We start from the raw sequence: 27,249 nt of genomic DNA, 5'->3' as shown, positions 1-27,249 counted from the left end.
TATCAATTTCTTTACATATTCAAATTCAAAATAAAATGGAGAAAACCAAATTTAAAATTATAAACAAGATAAAACACTGAAGTTTGAATTGTTTCTGGCAACTATGAAGGACAAGAAATCAAGTGAAAAATCTTTCAGTGTAATATACCTAATACAGGTGAATAGCATTTTTAGAAATCACTTTAATGTCTGTCTGAGCAAGAAGAGACAATTAAGAAATTCCTCAACCACCAGAAACACACAAAAAAACTGCATACTCAGAAGAAATAAACTCCAGAGTAGGAGTCTGTCCAGGACTGTTTGCCAATCCCTGACAAACTAACGATCAAAATTTGAAAGGCTCACAGTTGGGGGAGAGAGACAAAGGTCTAGGACCTAAGTCGATCAAAAAAAGTCCACCAAAGTCAGAACCCTTGAAGAAAGGACACTATGGTCAGTGCCTGAAAGAAATTGCCCTGTTTATAGAGCCTGTAGAGATACTTGCATGCCACAGCTTTATCTCTGAGTGGAGAGCAGGGAGAGGTTAGAGAAATTTAATGGTCTTCCCTTCTTAACCACAAGCCTGTCTCAGAAAAATCAGGCTATCTCTATTGTCCAAAATATCCATATCTGGAAATGGCAATTAAAGTAATCCAGGTTTGGTAGTAAACACAAGTTCCTGGCAAAAGCACCTATATAGGTAAACTCACCTTAACAAATCTAAAAAAGTCTCACAGTTAATGCTTCAAGGTTGGCTCACAGTGAAAAGCCATCAAACACTAAAGGATCAAACAACTATAAATGAGAGCTAAGATATAAATCAAGAAACTGCCAACTCAGACTCTCAAAGATGGTTAATCACATAATGATCAGAAGAAGCCTACAAAATGAGTTTACTTGGTACCATTAAATAAATAAAAGTGACTATTACCAACTACAATCAAAGAAGAAGAAATTATGGAAATAAATCAATAACAATATCCAATTTTGAGGATTATAAATAATTAATATCAACTATTATACTGTATAAGAATAGCATACAAGTAAGGAGAGTATATGACTGGTGTATGTATGTATGTACAAATTCAAGTATCATCATTTCTCAAGTTGCAAAGATCAATAGAGCCTTTCAGAGTTATTTCCAAATAATAATACATTTGATGTTATATTTGGGGATATCTTCAAATTTCAGCAGAAAATTCATGCTTTTCTCTCATTCTCCCAATTCCCACATTCTACAGTCAACAAAAATTTATATAACTTTTTCAGTCTTGGGACAATAAAGATCTGGAAAAAAGACATTAAGAGGTACTGAACTCAGCAATTCACCATTAACTCCTCAAACATTATGTCTTGCCTCTAAGTAATGGGGCATTCACACTGTAATTCCTTTACAACAGCCAATGTGCAACCAGATGTGCACACTGGGCACATTGCACAATGTGCAAACCAGACTAACCCAAAAAACTTCCTCCTCCCTGTCTTGATTCCCCACCAAGTAAATTAATTCCGGACTTTAGACGTTATTTTTTGTTGACTTTTAAAATCCAAATAATTACACGTTCCAACAGACCAAAACATTTGTCACACTTAGTCTAAAATTTCTTTTTCGTTATACCTTGCTTAATTGTTATAGTTTACTACTAATCTCTGTCTCTTACTTAAAATTGCTTAATGTTAATCAGAAGACCTTACTTCTGTCAAAGCTCCTCTTCTGTGGGTAGTGGAACTATGACTTTCCAATTCCAAAATTCTTTCTAGTTTCAAAATTTTCAGTGATATGCATGAATTAGTTTTATAATAAAAATAATTAAATCTGTTTTTAAATTTGAAGTCAAGGGATAAATCATATCTTCTGAGGCCTCCATTACAATACTGAATGCAATGATTATGAACTTCCTTGTCTTTAAATTTTATTTTAGAGTCATTAGAACTATGAATCAATGGCCTTAAAGAGAAAAAAAATTCACAGCTCACCTTCCTGCTCAAAAACTACACCACTGCAGTCACATGGTGATATACAAATGGTTAAGAATAATATTAAAACAACAATAAAAACAACTACCTTGGCATCTATATGTTTAGAGAATATGTTTGCATTTTTATTGCTGTCACATTACTTTCTTGTAGAGTGTATATTTAGGGGAATACTATTTTAATACTGTGTTAACTGGAAGTGAAACTGACATTAAAAATTCATGAGAAGAGTTTTTGTGTTCTTATATTAGCATTCAGAGGTAGAGTAAGGATGATTGGAAAACATGTGGGTTTGACTCAAACTCAAATTACATTTGTTCATATAGAAATAAAGCCCTTGTGATGTATGATTTCTTGGCTCAAAGCTTAATTTGCTAAACATTAATTTTGATATGCATCTCTTATAAAGTGAGTATAATTAATAGTATAAAATCAACATTTGAGGTTTTAAAATTATAACTTCTAAATATTATTTTATTCAAACTATAATATTTTCATTTATTTCCTTTGAAAATAATGCAAGTTTTGTGCAGCATTGAAAATACACCATTATTGCACATGAAAATGAATAAATGTGTGACAAAGTCTGAATTTCTTTTGAAAGGTTGACTGATGAAACTTTGTTAGTTCAAAATAGATTTTTTTCTAACATTTATCTGAACACAAAATATTTTCATTTGTTACTAGCTTTTGAAATTTTTACTCTCCAATTGAATTTTTCTCCTTAGCAGGGTTTGTTTTTTTCAGCAAGAATGAAAACTTGTTACAATGGAATTTTCTTTTATTCAACAGGACAAATGTACTTGTCTCTTTATATCATTATACAAATTTTCATAATTGGAAGATTTGCATTTTTGATGGATGAAATAGTGAATGAACACCTGTAGTGCAAGATACTATAAAGTCACCAATTTAGTTAGTTCATAACAAAATCTGAATTGATTTGTTTCACTGGATTTTAGTATTTTTTTCACCAAGACATCCATGATAATTCAGTAAGCACTAGACTTCAGCAAAGATTAAATTCCTGGAAAATGTTTTTATTAGTTCTCAATGTAGGAAATAGAATAATCCAAACATAAATATAGGCCTTTCTGGTAATTTTGTCAAAAATATATATTAAAACATTTTGAAGTGATGATGCAAAGTAATACTCCAATCTCTCCAAGTGTACCTAGATTAAACTTTGAATTTTAAAAAATAGCATTTATGAGCAATGTATTCATGAGCCTTATTTTGGAAAAAATTTCAAGGACTTTCACTGCCAGCCAAGATAGAAGAACAAGGACCAGATTTACACCCATATCTTAAATAACTAAAAAGTGAAACAAAATATACCAAACAATGATATTCAGACACTGAACAAATGGCAGCAGAAAGCAGTGATCCCTGAGAAAAGGGATATAAACTATTTAAGTTCTATGGTTGCTTCAGCTTACTTCCTGGAGAGAGTTTCCAAACCACAACACAGGGAGAGAGAATCCAAACAGAGCCCAGAGTTCTCTCTGAATTGAAGAGACAGAGACAAGAATCTGGAGAGGCCAAGGCAGTTAGAATTTGCATGGCAGAGAAGAACCACCACAGCAAAAAGAGCTGCAAAAAGAGGGAGCTCCTGAGGTACAGAGTTGCCCTAAAGACCTGCTGAGTACTGATCAGAGCATAAGCAAACTACCTTTTGCTGGTAAAAAGGTTGTAAAGAAGCAGTAGGAATAATTTCTAGAGATCACACAAAGCTAAGAATGGTTCATGATCCCAAGAGCCAGGGTAGAAAATACACTTGGTTGGTAAAGAATCTGCCTGCAATGTAGGAGACCCAGGTTTGATTTCTGGATTGGGAAGATTCCCTAGAGAAGAGAATGGCAACCCACTCCAATATTTTTGCCTGGAGAATTCCACGGACACAGGAGCCTGGCAGGCTACAGTCCTTGGGGTCGCAAAGAGTTGTACACAACTGAACGACTAACACACACAAACACAGCCCTAGACTAAAGACAGCCTTGATTCCTTCTGGCAAAAATTAAAGCTAGTTGTGAAAGAATCAATATGTTCCCAAGCAGCTTAAGTTCATCCCAGAGAAACCTCAAGAATATTTCTAAAAATTAGTAAAAGTGCCAATACTCACAAGGCTTGGTATCCAATCAAAAATTACAAACAAGTAGGTAAATAGGAACAACAGTGTGGGAAAACTAATTTAATAATAAAAGCAGACCAATAAATGATACAAATGACAGCAACAGTAAAATGCATGCTATAACCATACTCTATAAGTTCAAGAAGGTGGAAGAATGAATGAACCTATTAAGGAGAGGCCTGAGAGATATTATTAACATCAGAGATCTAACTCTAAATTCTAGAAAAGGAAAATATAATGTCCAAAATAAAATTTACTCTGAATTATAAAAATCCAAGACTGGCAACTGGAGAAGCTTGCAAGCAGAAAACAAAAACAGGCTGGACAAATAGCCCTTATATTCCTATCCTTTGAGCAAATTAAGTAACAATGATAAACCGGCTATATTCTATTCCTTTGATGTTACAGTTTTTATAGTTGTAGTTGCTTGTTTTGTGTTTTTCATTCTACCTATGATCATTTGCCTTACCCATAGTGATTAGCAATATTTAGACAAAGGGAAAAAAAAGCTCTCTGTTCCTTTACTGTTTTAGCAAACCAAGCAAAATATATATTGAAGTTAAAAAAAATAGGATTAAAAGCAGATTTGACACTACATAAGGAAAGATCTAAGATCATGGCATCTAGTCCCATCACTTCATGGCAAATAGATAGGGAAACAGTGGAAACAGTGGCTGACTTTATTTTTCTGGGCTACAAAATCACTGCTGATGGTGATTGCAGCCATGAAATTAAAAGACACTTACTCCTTGGAAGGAAAATTATGACCAACCTAGACAGCATATTAAAAAGCAAAGACATTACTTTGTCAACAAAGCTGTGTCTAGTCAAGGTTATGGTTTTTCCAGTAGTCATGTATGGATGTGAGAGTTGGACTATAAAGAAAGCTGAACGCCGAAGAATTGATGCTTTTGAGCTGTGGTGTTGAAGAATACTCTTGAGAGTCCCTTGGACTGCAAGGAGATCCAACCAATCCATCCTACAGGAGATCAGCCCTGGGTGTTCATTGGAACGAATGATGTTGAAGCTGAAACTTCAATACTTTGGCCACCTCATGCGAAGAGCTGACTCACTGGAAAAGACCCTGATGCTGGCAAAGATTGAGGGCAGGAGAAGGGGACGACAGAGGATGAGATGGTTGGATGGCATCACCGGCTCAATGGACATGGGTTTGGGTGGACTCTGGGAGTTGGTGATGGACAGGGAGGCCAGGCGTGTTGTGGTTCATGGAGTTGCAAAGAGTCGGACATGACTGAGTGACTGAACTGAACTGAACTGAAAGAACGATCAGTGAATTTAAAACATAATAGCAGAAACTATTAAAAATTAAACTAACAGAACAAGTCTGAAAAAATTAAGGGATTATCAGTGAGCTATGAGACAACTTCAAGTGGACTAATACACATGTAATTAGAGCCACAGAAGGAAAAGGGAAATAAAAACATTTTCTAAGTTTTGCAAGCTTTCATCTGTGGCCCATCCCTTGAAGCAGAGGATTAGATGAAACCATAAGGAGAAAAGAGTGATCCTGCCCTAGCATAATGGTAAACAACACAGTGTTCACTAAACACTGTGCGACAATAGACATTAGGAAGATCATCATTTAATTCTAGTTAATAGGTTTGATCTACATTAATCATTCTTTATATGGTGCTTATCTTCCCATTTCTGACAAAAATCTTCCCAAGTAGATACATGTACTGGAGTTGCCTATAAGGTGTGAGGGTGAGATGGATAAAGCAATTAAGACAGGCTGAAGAAAAATTTATAAACTGAAATTTATAATCTGAAACTCTGTCACTTACTAATATCCTTCCTTTCCTTCCTCTCTCACACCTCTGTGACCCTGCTTTGTTCAGATGGAGGCCTTATTATCTCTTGGTACATCACAGAGCTCTTATTCACAGTGGCATTGGAAGGAGCACATAACTCTCAGTGGAGATCATGACTCTTGAAATTATAGAGGCAATAACAATATTCATCCATATATTTTTTTATTTATTCAAAATCTTTTATGGGCCAAGCACTATGAAATGTGTTGGTAATATATTAGTGAATAAGGCAGATACATTCTTAACCTATGGAATGACAGAATACCTGGAGAGATTGACATTACCCTGATAATAGCATTAATTAGTATATACTTGTTTAGTATACTAGCATTAATTATTTGTCTGAGGTCAGTCACTTTTTTCCATGTTCTGTGCTGTATCTACAGGGGGCTAGAGACCCCCAGAAAATATATTTCCCAGAATTCCTTGCTAACTGATTTCCAGTTAGGTTTGGCTGATAAGAGGAATTGATACAATACTGGAAGGTGACAGGAGAGGGAAAGTCTTGGGTCTTCCTCTCTATTGGGCATTTATTCCTCTTTGTTTTCTTTGTGGTGGTGTCTCCGAAGGTGGCTGTGACACTTCTGGGCTCCCATAATTGGCTCTGATTTCCCTAACTCAGCTATAGTAGTCCATGCTAAAATGTCCCCTTTGGCAGTTCAAGCACTCTGGTAGGCACCCCAAGAAGTCAAAAACACACTCCCAATCCAGGTTACCTCACCTTACTTTTACAGTTCCTAAGTATAGCCCACAAATCCTCCTTCTTCCATATCACTGTCAATTGGCCCCAGTCTAGTTCAAAAAGAACCCAGAGTATGGAACCAATGCTTTTACCACTTGTATAACTAATTTGTTCTATCAAATTCACCTTCCTTGAAAGATCTAGTGTGATTTCTATTCCCCTGACTGATACATTTATCATTTTGATTAATGCTAAGTACACGGTCCAATGAACATATATAAAATGGGAGATCTAATCTCTACTGAGGAATCAGAGAGAGTTTCCTTGAAGAATTAATGTTTAAATTAAGAAATAGAGTATGAATAGAAGTTAGCCAGGTAAAGGGAAGTCAGATGATCAAATATCACATTATTTAAGACATCAAAGGACTATTCTACAAAAGGCACTTCCCTGCTACACAGTTGACATAGCTCCATGTTGTATTTCTTACTGTGTTACTGAACCTACACCAAGCCTGCCAGGGCCTACCTCAGAGGGCTAACACAAAGAGTTGTTTTGTTTTGTTCAGTACTACTTCTCAGATTATAATTAGCAAAATACATTTCAAATATAGGAAAACAAGATATTACAAGCCAGACAAATATTTATTTTCATGTGGGCTTCCCCATGACTCTACCCATCCTCAGCCATGAATCTCTAAAACAGTTTGGCTATGTAGAAATGAGCCACATATATTTGTAGCCCTCTCTTTCTTGTGATTCTCTAGAATTTCTGCGTGGTTTCTCAAGGATTTACTTTTTATGTTTCCTGAGTGTAGCTCACAAATCTGACATTTTCCATGTTAATTAAGCCTCAATTTAAAGGGAAGAGAACCCAGGCTATGAAATCTAGGCAGAACTCCGAATGGCTCCTTATTTGTACCTGAAAAAAAGATATTTAGGCCTCCATCTCCTCATCTCCAAAATGAAGGTTTTGGACTAAAAAATCATTAACATGCTTTTTCATATTCACATCCTATGACCAGGTAATTCTGTTACATACATGCATTTTAGACCAAATGGGAGACTTAGCTTAGGTTGGACTTATTGCCACTCTATCTTCATCTCTGGTTTTGTGTGTAATACTAAACTTTATTTTGGAGTAGAAGTAGGGAAAACCACTAGGCCATTCAGTACTTATTTGTACTTCACAGTGCTCAGTCATGTCCAGCTCTTTAAGAACTCATGGACTGTAGCCCACCAGGCTCCTCTGTCCATGGGATTATCCCAGCAAGAATACTGGAGTGTGTTGCCATTCCTCCAGGGGAATCTTCCCAACCTAAGGATCAAACCCACATCTCCTGTGGCTCTTGCATTGGCCGGAGATTCTGTACCATTGAGCTGCCTGGGGAGCCCCTATTTTGGAGCATCTTCAATTAAAATTGGTCAATTAGAAAGTAATTTGGGGACTTCCAACAGTAGCAAGAGTTTTGATATAATACCTTAGGCTTCCATCGTGTCTCAGATGATATTTCCTATACTTTCTCATGTTCTATCTTTAAATTGTGTCCTTGGATCATATTCCCTAAAATGTCCTATCTTAGAACACCTTCCTTTCACATGCAAAAGATTCACAAGCACATGAAAAGAACTAGGTTAGCACTGTTTATATTTCTTAAGAAACTTTTCTTTTTCCTTTTGCTCTCACTCTCCCTCCCTCCCCTGTCTTTTCTGTCTCCATTCTCTTCTTTTTTCTGCCTTCACTTGCTTTTCCTATTTTCTTCCCATTTCTCCCATTAACTTCCCTTATGACAGTTGGGAAGAACCTAGATGCTCAGTTCAGAACATAAAAGCAAGTAAAACAGCATTACAAATCAAATTTTAATTTGACAATATAGATACAATGCATACTATATTCAGTGACTTTGGAATAACATAGTAAGGAAACTGTATGCCATAACTCAACTGGGTTAGTTATTATAAATAATATGTGATGACAAAATACATTTAGTAAGGAATGAATAGGGTTTAGGGGGAGAGAAACCAGGAAACGGATGGGGAAAAATAAAGATAAGTGTGGAGGTGGGGATAGATGACAGCTGCAAAAATACTGAAAATGCTTCCCCCCTTCTTTTGGAAGGTCTGTCTCCTCTCAACTTTCAAAACTCCTGCTTCCTCTTAGAAGCCTTACCTGAGCACTCCATATTGAATTATCTATTCTCTCCTTTTTCTCACTTGTGTTCTAATATTATTACACACTTTAAATTTTATCACACAGAAAGGCATTTATTTATGTGCCTATCCATTGTCCTGCTTTCCACTAAACATGAGTTTCCTTGTGGACTCACTGTATAGTTTTCAACTTTAAATTCTTCATCTGACACATATGAGGTAGCTTGTTTCAAATTCTATGTCCCCTATTTACTGTTCATGTAAACATACACTAGTTTTTAAGATTTTTCTGAGCCACAACCTCCTCTTTTAGAACATTATGAAACTACTATGTGTGTGTGTTAGTCGCTCAGTCGTGTCTGACTCTTTGCGACCCCATGGACTGTAGCCCTCCAGGCTCCTCTGTCCACGGGATTCTCCAGGCAAGAATACTCGAGTGGGTTGCCATTTCCTTCTTCAAGGGATCTTCTTGACCCAGGGATTGAACTCAGGACTCCTGCATTGCTGGCAGATTCCTCACCATCTTAGCTACAGGGAAGTCCCAAAGTTGCTCAGTCGTGCCCCACTCTTTGTGACCCCATGAAGTATATAGTCCATGGAATTCTCCAGGCCAGAATACTAGAGTGGGTAACCTTTCCCTTCTCCAGGGGATCGAACCCAAGTCTCTCACATTGCAGGCAGATTCTTTTACCAACTGAGCCACAAGGGAAGCCCAAGAATACTGGAGTAGGTAGCCTATCCCTTCTCCAGCAGATCTTGCCAACCCAGGAATCAAACTGGGGTCTCCTGCATTGCAGGCAGATTCTTTACCAACTGAGCTATCAGGGGAGCCCAGGAAACTACTACCTCAGGATTAAAATTAAATGGCTAGGGTTGAGCTTTCCTTAAGCACTGGGGAATTAATCAAACTTTTATTTTTAAAAGCCTCAAACTTTTAATGACATTAAACTGGATTCTGTGAGAAGAAAAAAACCTCTGAAGGTTGATGAAAAAAGCGAATTGTCTAATGCCTGGCAGCTGGATTCCTGAGGTTTGGTAGGACAAGATGCGGGCAATTCTACAGTGCAGTAGACTGGCTCCCTGACATGGCAGGTCTCCCACAGCGCCTGGAAACTGCAGAACACTGAGAGCAAGGCCCTTCGAATGGACCCCTGCAGACTCACAAAGCCTCATAGTGTCTTCCCTGAACCATGTAAATCCAACAATAACCCAAAGAATGAAGAACGAACCACAGAATAACTAGATTTGGTGAGTGGGGAAATAAGATTTTATTTTATTTTGCACTGTGAAGAAATATGATGACTCTTGCCTTTTCAGCATTTTCAAGCAGTTCCTATGATAAACCTGAGCTTTCTGGTCAGTGTGAGCTTGGGCAATACAGTACAGAGAACCGTTAATTGTTTGGGGGAAGCTGAATGGGAAGGGCTTTTTCCTAACTATTAACAGAAACTTTGTGATTTCTACTCTGAGCTAGAGAAGATTACACTAATCTCACCAGCAGAAAATCTGGGGAGGATTTTAGTCAACAGCTGACAGTTTAGAAATTATTTCCGAAGATTTTTGAAGCATATTCTCTGAAAGTTGCAATCTCTGTGTTAGGCCACCCATAGCAGATCTAAGAAAGTCCTTACTACTCAAATACTTAAATTATTTCACCTTTCCATAACTGATGCTTTTCCGTATATATTTAAAATATTTTGTCTGTTTTCCACATTCATATTTTTTTCTATTAATGAATGTGGCTCACACCCATCACTATTTTCCCTCAATAATTTTTCTTGTCTTACAAGAGTCTTTTAAGAAATAACAACAGTGCCATTCAAATTTCACAGATTTAACTACAAATACTTTTTAAATGTTTTACAAAGTCTATGAATGGGTAAAGGTAATAAGCAAACAGAAACTATTTCTGAAATTCAATCCTATATCTGTCACATAAGCTTCTCCAATATAATGCTATTAAAAAATATTTCTGGCTTATGTCACAGCCTATTGAGTATTTTTTAGTGATTATTTCTTTATGTTCTCCTTCATTTTCAACAAGAAATATCAACTAAAGCTCTTAGCTTTAAATGAGCATTATGGAAAAGAGAAGACATATCTAAACTAAGTCAAACTATTTAGCTGTGTGAAAAATTATGCAAACCTCTGAAGTGTGTATTCCCTTTTCCTGTTGGCCTTATGTAATTTAAGCAACTGAATATATTTCTAGACAAATTTAACAAATTCACATCTTAATTATGTTCTCAAAGCAATTTATTTTCTATTTCTAAAAAATTCCCTCCCAAAGTGAAAGAAACACTAAGGGAAATTTAAATGATATGCAAAAGAGAAAAAAAAATCTGAGCTATAAAGTATTTTATGAAGACCTGTGTTGGCTTTGCTTAAACAATAATGGATAAATATCTATTTCTCCTGTCTTTTATGATTATATACAGCTATAAATATATAGTACTAATGCCATACTATAACAAACGTAAATTCTATCTTATAATATTTCACAAATCATCATTAGTATTATGAGTTAAAGAGGCCCTTTGTGTAACTGTACTTGCTTTTATTAATTTTGATATTTGTTCATATTAAATATATGAAGTAACAAAAAGGTATAATCAAATGTTATTAAATGTTGACCTTAAAAGATTATAAAATGTGCTAATTTATTATATAATTTATCATTATAAATATGAATATGAACAATCTGTGTTTCAGAGCATACATATCTAATTCAAATAATTTATTTATTTTAGTAGTTTTTATTTTTAAATAACTCACTTCTCTCCATTTAAGGGCTATCTGAACTAAGATTCAGTGTGACAAATGAAATGAGCACTAAGTTCCAGGTGTATTTACTGCAATAAATAATGAGAAATAAATATCACACATTTAAATTATGAAATTCAAATCTATTTAACCTCATTTTAAGGAAATACAATTTTCAAAACTTCAAACTTATAATGTATATACATCTTTATCAAAAATGTACTCTGTAAAATAACTTTCTTGTCTGATGCTCTTTCTTTAAATTAAACAGATGATAATAGATGATAGATAGATTATATTCCTTACATTACAAATAATACTTATATGTTCAACCAGCTTTTTCTAAACACATATATTGCATAAAATGAGATAAACAAACTCATGTCAATTCTCCAACAAAATTTGAAGCCACTTTTGTATAGCCAAAAGGGAAAACTATTTAGAAATCTCAAATATCATTTCTTCAATTCATTTCCTTTTCCTTTTATCAAATTCATTACTGAAACATTACAATCAAATGTTACCAATAATTTTTAAAATAGCACTAAAATATTATCTATTTCTAATTTATAGAGCAAAATGTAATTTAAATGTTTTTAATACATGAACTTTAAAATTAAGTTGAAATTTATAGTTATGTGCTTTTAAATCCCTAGATATATGTAATTGTATATTTTATAGTTCTAATTAAATTATTTAGAGGAAAAAGTTACCTTTGTAGTATCTCAGGAACATAGTCTGTGAGAGTCAATCTCTCCATCTGCTTTCTATGTACTATAAGCATTGTCTTTCTGTTCACTTCTACTTCTCTACTTGTTCTACTTCTATGGGAGGCCAAGCTATATAAACCATGATTTAGTTCCTCTTTTTGGCATTACATTCATTTCTCATATTTCTGACTATAATTTTGAAGAGAGTGAGTAATATTTAACTGATCATGATTTGAATAATTTGCAATAGCAAAAAACAACCCAATTCTTTTCCCCCCATCAAATATTTTATCAACAAATGCTCTACATACAAATAAAAGTTAGAAGTGATTAATATAAAAACTGAGAAGTAAGCACAAATTTCAATGTGTAATAAGAGGACAATATTGCCACTGTTAGCTGAAGTCTCCTAGGAAAAGATAAGTTATTCCTCTGTCATCATTATCCAACTTTATTCCTCTGGATTTTACAAATTTTCATCCAAAAATGTCAACAAATAAGTCCAAGTTGGAAACACTGAGCTTGCTTCAAAGATTTGTAAGGAAAGCGAGTCATCTTCCCAGACAAAGAAAAAAAAAGCAACTTACATACATCTGTGTATCTGTGTCTGTGTGTGTATTTGGCAATGGATGAGTGTGGTAATCATTACCAATGCTCACCGTTTTCATCCATATTCCAGTCTCTTATAGTTCTGACACTTGAAGTTAGGAGTTGCCATGGGACTAACTTTGGGGCAGAGAAGTAAAGGAGTTTGAAACATTTACTTGCTGGTAATTGGCTCTACATCCCTCCTTTTTGGCTGCCTTGGTGGTTGTGGAAGCAAGTGTCCAGTTTCCAGCAACCTAGGGCCCCAAATGACTCTGGTCGACAAAATTCTCCTATAACCTACTTTGAGCTTATAGCCCAAATGAAAAATAACTATTTTATTAACTACTGAGATTTGGAGGTTAAGTGTCTAACCTAGTCAATTCTAACTGGTTCAGGGGATGAAATTATAAGTACTCTATTTTCAAAAGTAGTATACCTCTAACTACCCATGTCTAGAAGAACAAGCCTCTGCGCTCTCCTGTGAGCTACCTTCCCTCTACAATGAATGTGCATTTTAGTGGTATGGAAAGAGGACAATGCTTGGGGATCTGCATAGATGTCCAAAGCAATGCAAACTAATCAGCAGCAAAGCTTGGACTTCTCACTAACTTGTTGCATTACTTTGGGCAAGTCATTTAAGCATGCTAACCTTAAGTTTCCCATTTGTAAAATGGGTACAATAATAGCTTCTCTGTTTATACAACAAAGTTGAGTAACAAAATAATGTACAAATTTTATGTGCTGTCCTTACTAGAGGATAGAAATGCACTCTATTCTCTAAATTACCAATCGCCAAGTATTTTATACCACAATGGATACTAAATAAATATTAATAATTAAGGCAAAGGCAAATTCTATTTCAATAGTTATTTAAGCCTTCAATCAATGTCTAATACTGGTTTATGGACTGAGGACATCTCTTTCAGGAAATACTTTTCACTAGCAAAGTATTTAATTATTTTGATGTGTTAAATACTTATTAATGACTTACCACATGACAGGTATTTTTCTATGCAATGTGTATGCTAGGTCGTTTCGGTCTTGTCTGACTCGTCACAGCCCCATAGACTGTAACTCACCAGGCTCCTCTGTCCATAGGATTCTCCAGGCAAGAATACTAGAGTGGCTTGCCTTTTCCTTCTCCAGGGGACCTTCCCGACCTGGGAATCAAACCTGAGTCTTTTACGTCTCCTGCATTGGCAGGCAGGGTCTTTACCACTAACACCACCTGGGAAGATCCCTCTATGCACTGGAGGAGTGGATAATTAAGCCAATTAGGCAAATTCTCTGCTTTGATGGAGGAAAACAGACAGTGACAAGCAGAGGCTATAAACAGAAAAAGAAGGAGGCAAGGGAGAGTTTGATAAGTAGTCAGAAAAGACCTCCTTATTAAGCTGACATTTGAGCAAGAGTATTCAAAGAAGAAATGTAAACCATGTGGATACTTGAGGAAACATCATTCCAGGCAGTGGGTGCAGCATGGGCAAGAGCCATGAGGCAGGGGTGTTCTTAGTATGTTTGAAGACCAGCATGAAAGCCACTTAGATTGAGACACCTTGAGAAGAGGATGAATACAAGGATGAGATCAAAGATGTAGAGAAGGAACCAAATCTCCTATAGGCTATGATGAAGGCAGTAAATTTTTTCTAAATGACATAGAAAGCATTAGAAAGTTTTAAGGAGAGGAGAACATGATTTGGCTTACACGTTCAAAGGATCATCAAGGCTGCTTTGTGGAGAATGGATTGTAGGAGGCCAACTATGGAAGCAGGAAGATAAGTTTGTTATTGAAATAGTCCAAGTGAGACAATTGGCTCCAAACACTGATAGTTGGACAGATATGTGTGTGTGTGTGTGTGTGTGTGTGTGTGTTTATATTAGTATAAACTCATATAGAGTTAGTTGCTCAGTTGTGTCCGACTCTTTGCAACCCCATGGACAGTAGCCCACGAGGCTCCTCTTTCCATGGGATTTTTCCAGGCAAGAATACTGGAGTAAACATATTTATATAACATATATGGATCATATTTCCTTTCTGCAGCCATTTTCAGAGCTATGTTGCTATGGCAAGAGTCAAACTAGAGAGCTAAGGAAAGTGCTGCATATGCAGGGGTATATGTATGTCAGGAATAGCCTCCTGATATGGTGAAGGAAGAAAGGAGGGCTTTACCTTAAGAGAGGCACAAGAGATTTATGTATCAAAACAATATGGTATTAGCACAAAAACAAAAAATATAGATAAATGGAAGAGGATAGAAAGTCCCAAGATAAATCCATGTACCTTTGGTCACCTAATCTATAACAAAGTAGGCAAGAATATACAGTGGAGTCTTTTCAATAATTAGTACTGGGAAAGCTGGACAGTTACACATAAACGAATGCAGTTAGAATACTCCCTAACACCATACACAAAAATAAACTCAAAATGGATTAAAGACTTACATGTAAGGGTAAATTCTATAAAACTCTTAGAGGAAAACATAGGCAGAACACTCTTTGAGATAAATCACAGCAAGATCTTTTTCAATTCACCTCCTAGAGTAATGAAAATAAAAACAAAGTAAACAAATGAGGTCTAATTAAACTTAAAAACTTTTGCACAGCAAATGAAACCATAAAGAAAACAAAATGATAACCCACAGAATGGGAGAAAGTATTTCCAGACAAAGCAACCAACAAGGGATTAATCGCCAAAATATACAAACAGCTCATGTATTCATGAGTGTTAAGTTGCTTCAGTCATGTCCAGCTCTTTGTGACTCTATGAACTGTAGCCTGCCAGGCTCCTCTGTCCATGGGATTCTCCAGTCAGGCATACTGGAGTGGGTTGCCATGCTCTCCTCCAGGGGATCTTCCTGACCCAAGGATCATTCCCACGTCTCTTATGTCTCCTGCATTGGCAGGCAGGTTCTCTACCAGAATCACCACATGGGAAGCAGCTCTTACACCTTAATTTATAAAAGAAAAAAAATCAAAAAATGGGCAGAAGACCTAAATAGACTTTTCTCCAAAGAAGACAGACAGATGACCAATAGGACAAGAAAAGATGCTCAACATCACTAATTATTAGAGAAATGCAAATCAAAACTATAAGAGGTATACCTCACACCAGTCAGAGTGGGCATCATTAAAAAGTCTACAAATAACAAATGCTAGAGAAGGTGTAGAGAAAAGGGAACCCTCCTACACTGTTACTGAGAATGTAAATTGGTGCTGCCACTATGCCAAACAGTATGGAGGTTCCTCAACAAATACTAAAAATAGAGCTACCATGTGATTTAGCAATCCCACTCCTGGGCATATATCCAGAAATGCATGTACTTCAGTGTTCATTGCAGCACTATTTACAATAGCCATGACATGGAATCAACCTAAATAACCATCAACAGAAGAATGGATAAAGAAGATGTGGTACATATATACAAGGGAATATTACTAGGCCATAATAAAATAATGCCATCTGCAGTGACATGGATGGACTTAGAGATGGTCATACTGAGTGAAGTAAGTCAGAGAAAGATAAATATCATATGATATTGCTTACATATGGAATCTAAAAAAAGGGTACAAGTGAGCTTATCTACAAAACAAAATAGAGTTACATATGAAGAAATCAAACTCATGGTTACCAGGGGTTAAGTAGGGGGGGTAGGAAAGGATAAACTGGGAGATTGGGATTGACATATACACAGTGCCATATATAAAATAAATAACTAATAAAGACCTATTGTGTAACACAGAAAACTCCACTCAATACCCTGTAATGAGCCTTGTGGGAAAAGAATATTAAAAAAAAGTGTGGATATATGTATATGTATTTGATTGACTAACTTTGCTGTACACCTGAAACTAATACAAGATGGTAAATCAACTGCATGCCAATAAAATTTTTTAAAAAGAAAGAGATGCACAAGAACAGAGTCTGTGTAGAAGAAGAAAGAGAAGTAGGGGTTGAGGAGAAATTTTTTTGTTCAGTTCAGTTCAGTTCAGTTGCTCAGTCATGTCCAACTCTTTGTGACCCCATGGACTGCAGCACACCAGGACTCCCTGTCCATCATCAACTCCCGGAGTGTACTCAAACTCATGTCCATTGAGTCAATGATGCCATCCAACCATCTCATCCTCTGTTGTCCCCTTCTCCTCCTGCCTTCAATCTTTCTCACCATCAAGGTCTTTTCCAATGAGTCAGCTCTTCGCATGAGGTGGCCAAAGTATTGGAGTTTCAGCTTCAACATCAGGATATCCAACCAATGGATATCCAGGACTGATTTCCTTTTGGATGGACTGGTTTATTTGCTAAAAATTGGTTATTTTCAAAAAGTGAACTTCAGTGGGATGATTGGGAATCAAAACAATACACATAGTGAGAAGAACATGGAGGCAACACACATGGCTTTTAAAAAATCACCTGTGATCCATGTATGCTAAGTCACCTCAGTCGTGTCCGACTCTGTGCGACCCCATAGAGGGCAGCCCACCAGGCTCCCTCGTCCCTGGGATTCTCCGGGCAAGAACACTGGAGTGGGTTGCCATTTCCTTCTCCAATGCATGAAAGTGAAAAGTGAAAGTGAAGTCGCTCAGTCGTGTCCGACTCTTAGCGACCCCATGGACTGCAGCCCACCAGGCTCCTCCATCCATGGGATTTTCCAGGCAAGACCCATGTATATGTATGGCTAAGTCCCTTTGCTGTTCACCTGAAACTATCACAACATTGTTTGTTAATTGGCTATACTCCAATACAAAATAAGTTAAAATAAAATGACCTGTGGACCTATTACTAGAGACATGAGAAGAGTTATTTAGAACAGCCAGCAAGAGGCACTGTAGGCTTATGAAGTATAACTGACACATCAGCTTGAAGTCCAAGATGAGCCTCTAAATCTATTTTATGCAACACAATATTAACAGGTGGTAAAAACAAACCGTGAGATATCATAGTATTACTGTGACACATCATTTTGCAAAATATTCAATAATCGTTGGTTTCTATTATTGCAAGAACATTTCCCTTTGTTACATATAGTCAGCAGAACTATTACCAGTGTCTGAATTTAAAATCTCAGACTCTCTATAGAAGGCAACTTCGTAAACTTCAAGGAAATCTAATCCAATAGAAAGGTGACCCCCTTAAAATATCACCCAGGGTTCAATCCCAGAGAAGCCAGACTGGTTTCTCAGGCATTCTCAGGCAGTTCCAAAGGACAATTACAATATCAGTTGCTCAATTTGGTTGGCAGTCATGCCCCGTGTGAGGAAGAAGACAGAGAGGCATAATCTGAGTGGGGCATGTCAAAGAAGCCATAGGGCAGTCTGGAGGTAAAGAAGAAAAGTTTACTTGACTTAAAGTTAACTTAAAGTTAAGGCAGCCATGGCTGCTGGAGAATAGCTACTGAGAACTTCTGAGATGATTAATTTTTGCACAGTTCAGCACTATAAATTTACGCTGCTCATTAAGAATCTCTAGAATTGTTAAAGAACTCTGATATTTCTAAGTACCACTATTCACTGTCAGGAGTGTACACTCAGTGTGGTAAAGACTCTACTACAGTGTTAATCTAGAAACCGCCTGCTTTTTCTCTAGTACAGTGCTATGCTCCTCTGGTGGGTTGACTTATGAGGGCATAGTCTAAGCTTTTGCAACAGAGACCTAAAATACAGGTGGTTTACTTTGTGCTCATGTAATCATACCAAGATAAGAAGTCTCAGGACTGGGATGAATGATCTGCCATTCGCAATAGGGGCCTTCCATCTCCCGGCCAATGTGCCTGTCCCATTTCCATCATCATCTAGTGGCAACCATCACTTTCTCTCCCATCCCTCTGGTCAGAACTAAATCTGTAACGGAAACTGGGAAAAATAAGGCCTAGAAGACAGCCATGCTCCCTACTAAAATTCAGAATTTCTTTTAATAAAGAAGGAAAGAATGCATCCTGGTGACATCTAAAAAACTCTGTCATAGAGAACTTGATAAAGTGTTACAATGTGAGACATCAGAGGAAAAGATTTACAGAGTTTCCCCCCATTTTATAGATGAAGAAACTAAAATGTAGTTCTACGACATCTTTCAACTTATTCAAAAAAATCTGGAAAATCAGTAAGTGACTTTCCTTGCTATCATTAACTATAAAATCACAAGTACTTGTTTTCCTTAAGTATTATATCCTTTGTAATTAGACAAAATATTGATGAAAATAGTTTTATTCTTTCATAAAGGACTATAAAAATTATTTGTGGCCCAAGAGTTTGAAGACTAAGAATTACAGAATATGCTGTGTAAAACATGGCAATAGTTGAGATCTCTATTTCTTCTATTAATAAGGAGACACATTTTAATAAATACCTTCAGCTCATATCCTCAAAGGAAAACCCCTTCAACTGAGAAAGATGTATATCTTACTCAAAATTGTTGCTACTGTTAACAAACAAATGCTTATAATTCCCCAGCTAGAGATTATTTAAAAATCTTGAATCCTATTTAAGATTAAATATACAAAATAAAAGAGTTACATAAACTAACTATAAATTTTGGTGCTATTCATAATATTAGTAATACTGTACCATAATTGCCTATGGTGATAGTAGGCATTTTATGCATGTTAACTGTGACTTGCTCATTCAATGGCTGTAAATTGTCTTGTGACCACATGGTGCATTTGATATAGAATTTTTCTTGTAGATCCCCTAAGAACATTAGCGAGAATGTCCATCATTATGTTATGTACACTAACCTCTTCAGTCTGTAAGTGCAATTAATTCTTTTACTTTTTCTATGTTCAATGCAATTCTAATTTGAAAGTTTGGTTCAATTACAGCAACCAGAGAATTCATCTTACCTGTGGAAATAAAACAAATAAAGCAAGAAAATACCCTGGAAACCACACTTTCTTTGGGAAGTTGGTCTATTTTCATAAAGCAAAATGTCCAGTAGAGTTTACTCTTTCTTTCCCTTTTTTTTAACTATTAAGACATGGGTATTTGGTATTCTTCACTTCTCTATTCTTGTTAACATGGTTCCTCTTTATTCTACTTGGGTTATAATAAAACTGATAACTGTCTTGGTTCTTGTTAGAAAGTCCCTAACAGCGGTGAGACAGATATTGGAATTAAACTGCTGACTCACTCTCACATGACTGCACTGTGAAGTCCTAGAACTTAGGGGATCTAGAAGAAAAGTTCTGTATCAAATGCACCATGTAGTCACAAGAAAGAAGCAAATTCAGAAGTGAATAGACTATGGCTAGATGGAACTTCCATAGGTGACACAGTAAGACTAAACTTTTATAATAAAATCTAAGGTTCAGTTGTACCTTCTGTGGAATGAGTGAACAACTTGTCACAGGTCATTTGCAGGGAAGATGGGTTTCCCCAGTGGCTTAGCAGATAAAGAATCCACCTGCAATGCAGGAGACTCGGGAGATGTGGATTCAATCCCTAGATCGGGAAGATCTGCTGGAGGAGGAAACAGCAAGACATTCCAGTATTCTTGACTGAAAAATCCCACGGACAGAGGAGTCTGCCAGGCTACAGTCCACAGGGTCTCAAAGAGTCTGATGTGACTGAGCGCACACACACACACACACACACACACACACACACACACACACACACACACAGGAGGGAAAGTGCCCATGAAATCTATACTGTCTTAAAAGACTAAAGAATACTGTTGAGTAGGAATACACCAACTATACATTTGCCTAAATGCAACAAGAGGAAAAAATGGCTTCTATGAAGGCATGGTATAAATCAATGTCACTAAGCTGTTGGCCATCTCTTATGCTATCCTCATGACCAATAATTAGCTGATTAATGGTTGACTGAAAACTACTGAATTCACTCTGAAGTACAGGCACTAGTGGAATGCAGCAGATTCCTCATAAGTCAAATGTTTAATCAACTGTAGAAAAAGTTTAAGGCATGCTCTTCTGACTCTCACCTATTTGCCCCACGGCCGATAATCCTCTGCCCTGCTTTGCTCTGTGCTGTGCCTAGGAGCAGTCTGAATTATTGATAAGCTAATAAACCTTCTGCTTCAGGGCCCCTTCCAAGCATTGTGCCTAAGAAGACTTTGAATTATTTTTCTTGTATAGTACTTCCTAACTGTATAAAGTTCATTGCCACATGACCTGTATCCAACCCTGCCCAGGAGGCTAAATCCTTAAGCCTGTCAACTGATACTGTAGGTGGAAGAGTGGCTCCTCCTAAGATGTCCACATTCTTACCCCTAAATTTTGAATATGTTTCCTCACAGAACAAAAGACATCAGAGTGATGCTATATGGAGACTCAGTCTGCCATATCTGACTTTAAAGAAGGAGGATTGAGCTAAAGAATGTGGATGACATCTAGATACTGGAAAAGGCAAGGAAATGGATTCTCCACTAGAGGAACAAGCCCTTCTGATATCTTGATTTTAACCCAGTGAGACCTCTGTATGACTTCTAACCTCTAGAATTATAAGATTATGAATTTGAATTGGTTTAAGCCATGAAGTTTGTAGTCATTTTTACAGCAATAACAGGAAGCATAAACCTGGTTTCTGGTTCGATGTGGCTAATGGGGATCATGCAAAGAAGAGTGCAGACTGAAAGGAGAAAATGTTTTTTTCCTGTTCTATGTTGCTGTTGTTATTCAGTTGCTAAGTCGTGTCTGAATCTGCAACCCCATGAACTGCAGCATGCCAGGCTTCCCTGTCCTTCACTATCTCCTGGAGTTTCATGTCCATTGGGTCAGTGACTGAACCAGTGATTGAGTCCATTGAGCCTGTTCTATACCTACTCTGAAACCAGTGTCATGGCAGAACATTCATATCTCTACAGCTCATATCTCTAGAATTACTGCCATGGTCCCTGACTTCACTGGTCCAGCTCAGTAGGATCCTGGGGCACAATTCCTCTCCTTGCCCCTTTAACCTTAAGGTTAGTAAGAACTTCTTACTCTTACTTGTTTCCTTAGTCCATGCACAATTTCATAAATGAACCTATAGTGTTGAATAGTATTGCTCAAAAATTCATGTTTACCCAGAACCTGAGGATGTAATTTTATTTGGTCATAGGGTTTTTGTAGATATAGTTAAAGATCTTGAGATAAAATCATCCTGGACTTAGGGTGCGCTTTAAGTCCAATGACTGATATCCTTATCTAAAGAGGAAAGGATGCAAAAAAAAAAAAAAAATACACAAAGAAGGCTATGTGAAGATGCCTTTTGAGCCAATGAATGCCAAGGATTGCTGGCAGACACTAGAAGTTAGAAGAGAAGCAAGGACTTTTTTTTTTTCCTTTTAGAGGCTCTAGAAGCAACTAAATCTCCCAACACATTGATTTTTTACTTCTGGCCTCCTTAACTTTTGTTTTAAGCCACTGAGTTTGTGGTAAGTTGCTTTGGCAACCCCAGGAGACTAATACAATACCTTTATTAAAGTCTACTGAAGCATCTGAGTTAGCTTCCGCTTTCTGCCAGGATCTTGGCTGAGAAGAGACCTATGCTTATGACATTTGTGAAAGACACGAAGATGGAAAAAATGTTAAAATCCTAGACCACCAAGTCAAAATTAAAAATTATCTCACTGTTTAATGTAAGGGGCCATAACTGAAAAATATAAACTGTAACAGCCTTACAACTAGGCTGAAAAAAAACATCTGAGGTTATTGCCCATGTAGACTTAGCAAATCACTTAGTATTTCTTATTCTAAATATCACCATGTTTAAAATGGAGTTAATACAACTTGTTTTTCCTATCTAATGCTGTTCTAAGAGTCAGACGAAATAGTAGAGTAAAAGGAAATGATAGCAGCCGTCAGATCTAGACTTGACTTTGTCACCAACAAGTTGTGCAATCTTATTTCAATTAATTAACCTCTGGATCTCTAGTTCCCCCATCTCTAAAATGAGGAGCTTGGACTAGATAATATACAAGTGGATCATTTTGTGATAACATACTATAGTTTGTTTGATTGAGACAAGGAAGACATGTAAAAACAGCCCTTCTCATGAAAAAGACCAAGGGGATTTTTGGTAGTCAATCACAAGCTCAGAAGTAACCAGTTAAGTCATGTGGGTGCTAAAAATTAATTAATTAAAAAGAAAGAAACCACAATGAGGTACCATTTCATGCCAGTCAGAATGGCTGCTATCCAAAAGTCTACCAGCAATAAATGCTGGAGAGGGTGTGGAGAAAAGGGAACCCTATTACACTGTTGGTGGGAATGCAAACTAGTACAGCCGCTATGGAGAACAGTGTGGAGATTCCTTAAAAACTGGAAATAGAACTACCATATGAACCAGCAACCCCACTGTTCGGCATACACACTGAGGAAACCAAAATTGAAAGAGACACGTGTACCCCAATGTTCATCACAGCACTGTTTATAATAGCCAGAACATGGAAACAACCTAGATGTCCATCAGCAGACGAATGGATAAGAAAGCCATGGTACATATACACAATGGAATATTACTCAGCCATTAAAAAGAATACATTCAAATCAGTTCTAATGAGGTGGATGAAACTGAAGCTTACTATACAGAGTGAAGTAAGCCAGAAAGAAAAACACCAATACAGCATACTAATGCATATATATGGAATTTAGAAAGATGGTAACGATAACCCTGTATGTGAGACAGCAAAAGAGACACAGATATATAGAACAGTCTTTTGGACTCGATGGGAGATGGCGAGGGTGGGTTGATTTGGGAGAATGGCATTGAAACATGTATATTATCATATGTGAAATGAATCGCCAGTCCAGGTTTGATGCATGAGACAGGGTGCTCGAGGCTGGTGCACTGGGATGACCTAGAGGGATGGGATGGGGAGGGAGGTGGGAGGGGGGTTCAGGATGGGGAACACATGTACACCCATGGCAGATGCATGTCAGTGTATGGCAAAACCACTTCAATATTGTAATGTAATTATCCTCCAATTAACATAAATAAATTTATATTAAAAAATTTAAAAAAATAAAAAGAAATTAAAAAAAGAAAAACAACATAGACTTAGTCTGTATTAGAAATATCTATCTGAAGGGAGATAAGAGTTCTACTGAACTGTTACGTGGTCAGTTAAAAACATTAAATTTGTAAAGGAATATTAACAATGAAAATTATAACCAAGGCAGGGTTATCAGAATGATTCAGCACATGGAAAACATTATATGTATATATAGGAGAAGAAAATGGCAACCCACTCAGTATTCTTGCCTAGAAAATCCCTTGGACTGAGGAGCCTGGAAAGCTACAGTTCAAGGGATCACAAATAATTGGACACAACTGAGTGACTGAGTATACATAATATATATGCTGATTTAATTAGCAAAGAATATATATCCTGGAAAAGGGAAGGTTTAAGATGATAATAAACAGGGAAAACTAAGGCTAGAGAATCAAAGTAGAGCAAAGGTAATTTTAAAAGCACAATCAGGGAAAGAACAATAATAATTAAAACTATTAATATCAAACAGTGGAGTGGCAATGTTTGATGCCAGGACGATTCAAAGCTAAGGCTAGGTAACATTTTAGCGTTCTAATCAACCTATCAATGGTTTGTTAATGCTGGATTGTACCAACTCATAAGAGATAATTGCTAGGAACTCTTCCAAACTCCACTGACATCATTTCAGTATGTTGAAATCGGCCTTCATGGGAGTATTTTCACCACAAAAGTCAGCAAACACTGAAAACAAGAGTCTTTGTTTTCCCCCAAGACCTGGTAGTTAAACATTTACCAGGTGGTCCTAAGATGGCGGAGGAATAGGATGGGGAGACCACTTATTCCCCCACAAATTCATCGAAAGAACATTTAAATGCCGAGCAAATTCCACAAAACAACTTCTGAATGCTGGCAGAGGACATCAGGCACCCAAAAAGGCAGTACATTGTCTTCAAAAGGATGTAGGACAAAATATAAAAGATAAAAAGAGGGACAAAAGAGGTAGGGACGGAGATCCGTCCCAGGAAGGGAGTCTTAAAAAAGAGAGAAGTTTCCAAACACCAGGAAACACTCTCTCCAGCAGGTATGTGGCGAGCCCTGGAATCTCAGGGGGCAAAATAACTGGGAGGAAAAATAAATAAATAATTAAAACCCACAGAATACCTGCCTAACAGCAACTCCCAGTGGAGCAGCAGCCCAGACACGAGCATCCCCCACTAGCAAGCGGGGGCTGGACAGGGAGGGGCAGGCTGCATTGCTTTGGGTAAGGACTGGGCCTGAATGCCCCGAGGGCAATCTGAGGGAACTAGCTTCAGATAGCAACCCAGACTGTGGGATAGCTATCCCGCAAAAAGCATAACCTAAGACACCACCAGGCCTGCTCACAGAACAAAGGACTGAGTAGAGCTAGCCAGCTGTGGACCGGCCCGTCCCCCACCAGATACAGGTAGGTGAGGGCAGCCAGAGCCGGAAGGGGGCAATCACAGCCCCAGAGAGGCATCCTATACCAAACAGCAAGCAGACTATGTTGCTAACCAAGACTTCTTGGGATTCTGGACAGTCGACATCCACCAGGAGGGTCACAGCCAGAGATCGGCTCCCCAGAAAAGACAGATGGCACACCTGAGAAGGCACGCCCATGGTACACCCAGAAAACTGAGCAGCTGGGAGAGGGGAGGGGATAAGCTGCAGCCACTGGTTCACTTGCCAAACACTTGGCTACCTGAGCTGCTCTGACCTGGGAAGGGCACAAAACGCAGACCCAACCAAGTCTGCGCCTTTGTGGAGTACCCAAGCACCTGAACCTGAGTGGCTTAGACCTGGGAAGTACAGGCAACCCAGTGGCCCGCCTCAGCCAGTTCCCAGCAGAGCAACCTAGACCCTGAGCAGTGTAGACTGGGAAAGCACACACGCCATGAGCAGGGGCAAACCCAGTGTGGCTGAATCACTGTGAGCACACGCCAGTGATATTTGTTTGCAGTGTTCCTCCCTCCCCACAGCACGACTGAACAAGTGAGAATAAAAAATGTGACCAACCACCGCCCGCCTTGTGTCAGGGCGGAAATTAGACACTGAAGAGACCAGAAAACAGAAGAAGCTAAAATAAACAGAGGGAACCGCTTTGGAAGTGGCAGGTGCAATAGATTAAAACCCTGTAGTTAGCACCGACTACATAGGAAGGGACCTTTAGACCTTGAAAAGTACAAGCCGTACCAAGGAACCATCTGAAAATGAACTGACCCCACACTGTCCGCAACAGCTCCAGAGAAAGTCCTAGATGTATTTTTACTAATATCATTTTTTAAATTCTTTAAAATTTCTTTATTATTTTTTTATTTTTTTATGTCCCCTATTACTCAATTTTCATTTTCATAATACTATTACCTTGTAAAAAATAAAAAAGACCCTATTTTTAAAGCAAACTTCATATACATACATTTTATCACTTTTGTGACTCTGTTTTTTTTTTTTTTTAATATTGTATTTTTGAGAATCTAGCCTCTACTCTAGATTTTTAGTCTTTGCTTTTTGGTATTTGTTATCAACTTTGTATCTTTAAGAACCCAATCTTCAGTACCCATTTTTACTTGGGAGTGAGATCACTGGCTTGAGTGCTCTCTCTCCCTTTTGACTTTCGTTTTTCTCCACCAGGCTGCCTCTATCTCCCCTCTCCCCCTTTTCTTCTCTACCCAACTCTATGAATCTCTTTGTGTGTTCCAGGCTGTGGAGAACACTTAGGGTACTGATTACTGGCTGGATCTGTCTCTCTCCTTTTGATTCCCCCTTTTCTCCTCCTGGCCACCTCTGTCTCCTTCCTCCCTCTTCTCTTCTCTGTGTAACTCCGTGAACATCTCTGAGGGATCCAGACTGGAGAGCACATAGGGAAGTGATTACTGGTTAGCTTGCTCTCTCCCCTTTTGATTTCCCTCTTCTCCTCCTGGTCACCTCTATCTCCCTCCTCCCTCTTCTCTTCTCCATGTAACTCTGGGTACCTCTTCGAGTGTCCCTCACTGTGGAGAAACTTTTCATCATTACCTAGATGTTTTATCATCGGTGCTGTATAGATGGAGAAGTCTTGAGGCTACTGTAAGAATAATACTGAAAACCAGAGGCAGGAGGCTTAAGTCCAAATCCTGAGAACAACAGAGAACTCCTGAATCCAGGAAGCATTACTCGATAGGAGCTCATCAAACGCCTCCATACCTACACTGAAACCATGCACCACCCAAGGGCCAACAAGTTCCAGAGTAAGACATACCACACAAATTCTCCAGCAACACAGGAACATAGCCCTGAGCTTCAATATACAGGCTGCCCAAAGTCACACCAAACCCACTGACATCTCAAAACTCATTACTGGACACTTCACTGCACTCCAGAGAGAAGAAATCCAGCTCCACCCATCAGAACACCGACACAAGCTTCCCCAACCAGGAAACCTTGACAAGCCACCCGTCCAACCCCACCCACAGCGAGGAACCTCCACAACAAAGAGGAACCACAAACTGC

General features: G+C 37.7%; 1 protein-coding gene across 7 annotated transcripts in view; it reads right to left on the bottom strand.

The window, feature by feature from the left end:
- TFEC (transcription factor EC) overlaps window positions 1-27,249 on the bottom strand; it is a 751,469-nt gene that overhangs the window by 211,252 nt on the left and 512,968 nt on the right. For 2 of the 7 annotated variants that reach the window (XM_081537890.1, XM_081537893.1), the window contains exon 1: window positions 12,228-12,333. The exons of the other annotated variants lie outside the window; for them this stretch is intronic. The gene's annotated coding sequence lies outside the window, so the exon portion shown is untranslated. Of the gene's footprint in view, window positions 1-12,227; window positions 12,334-27,249 lie in introns of those variants that run through there. 7 annotated transcript variants of the gene reach the window in all.

Source organism: Giraffa tippelskirchi, chromosome 10 (assembly GCF_054371585.1).
Source record: "Giraffa tippelskirchi isolate mGirTip1 chromosome 10, T2T-mGirTip1v1.2.pri, whole genome shotgun sequence".
NCBI classification, from domain to species: Eukaryota; Metazoa; Chordata; class Mammalia; order Artiodactyla; family Giraffidae; genus Giraffa; species Giraffa tippelskirchi.
This window is presented reverse-complemented; position numbering and strand designations above follow the sequence as displayed.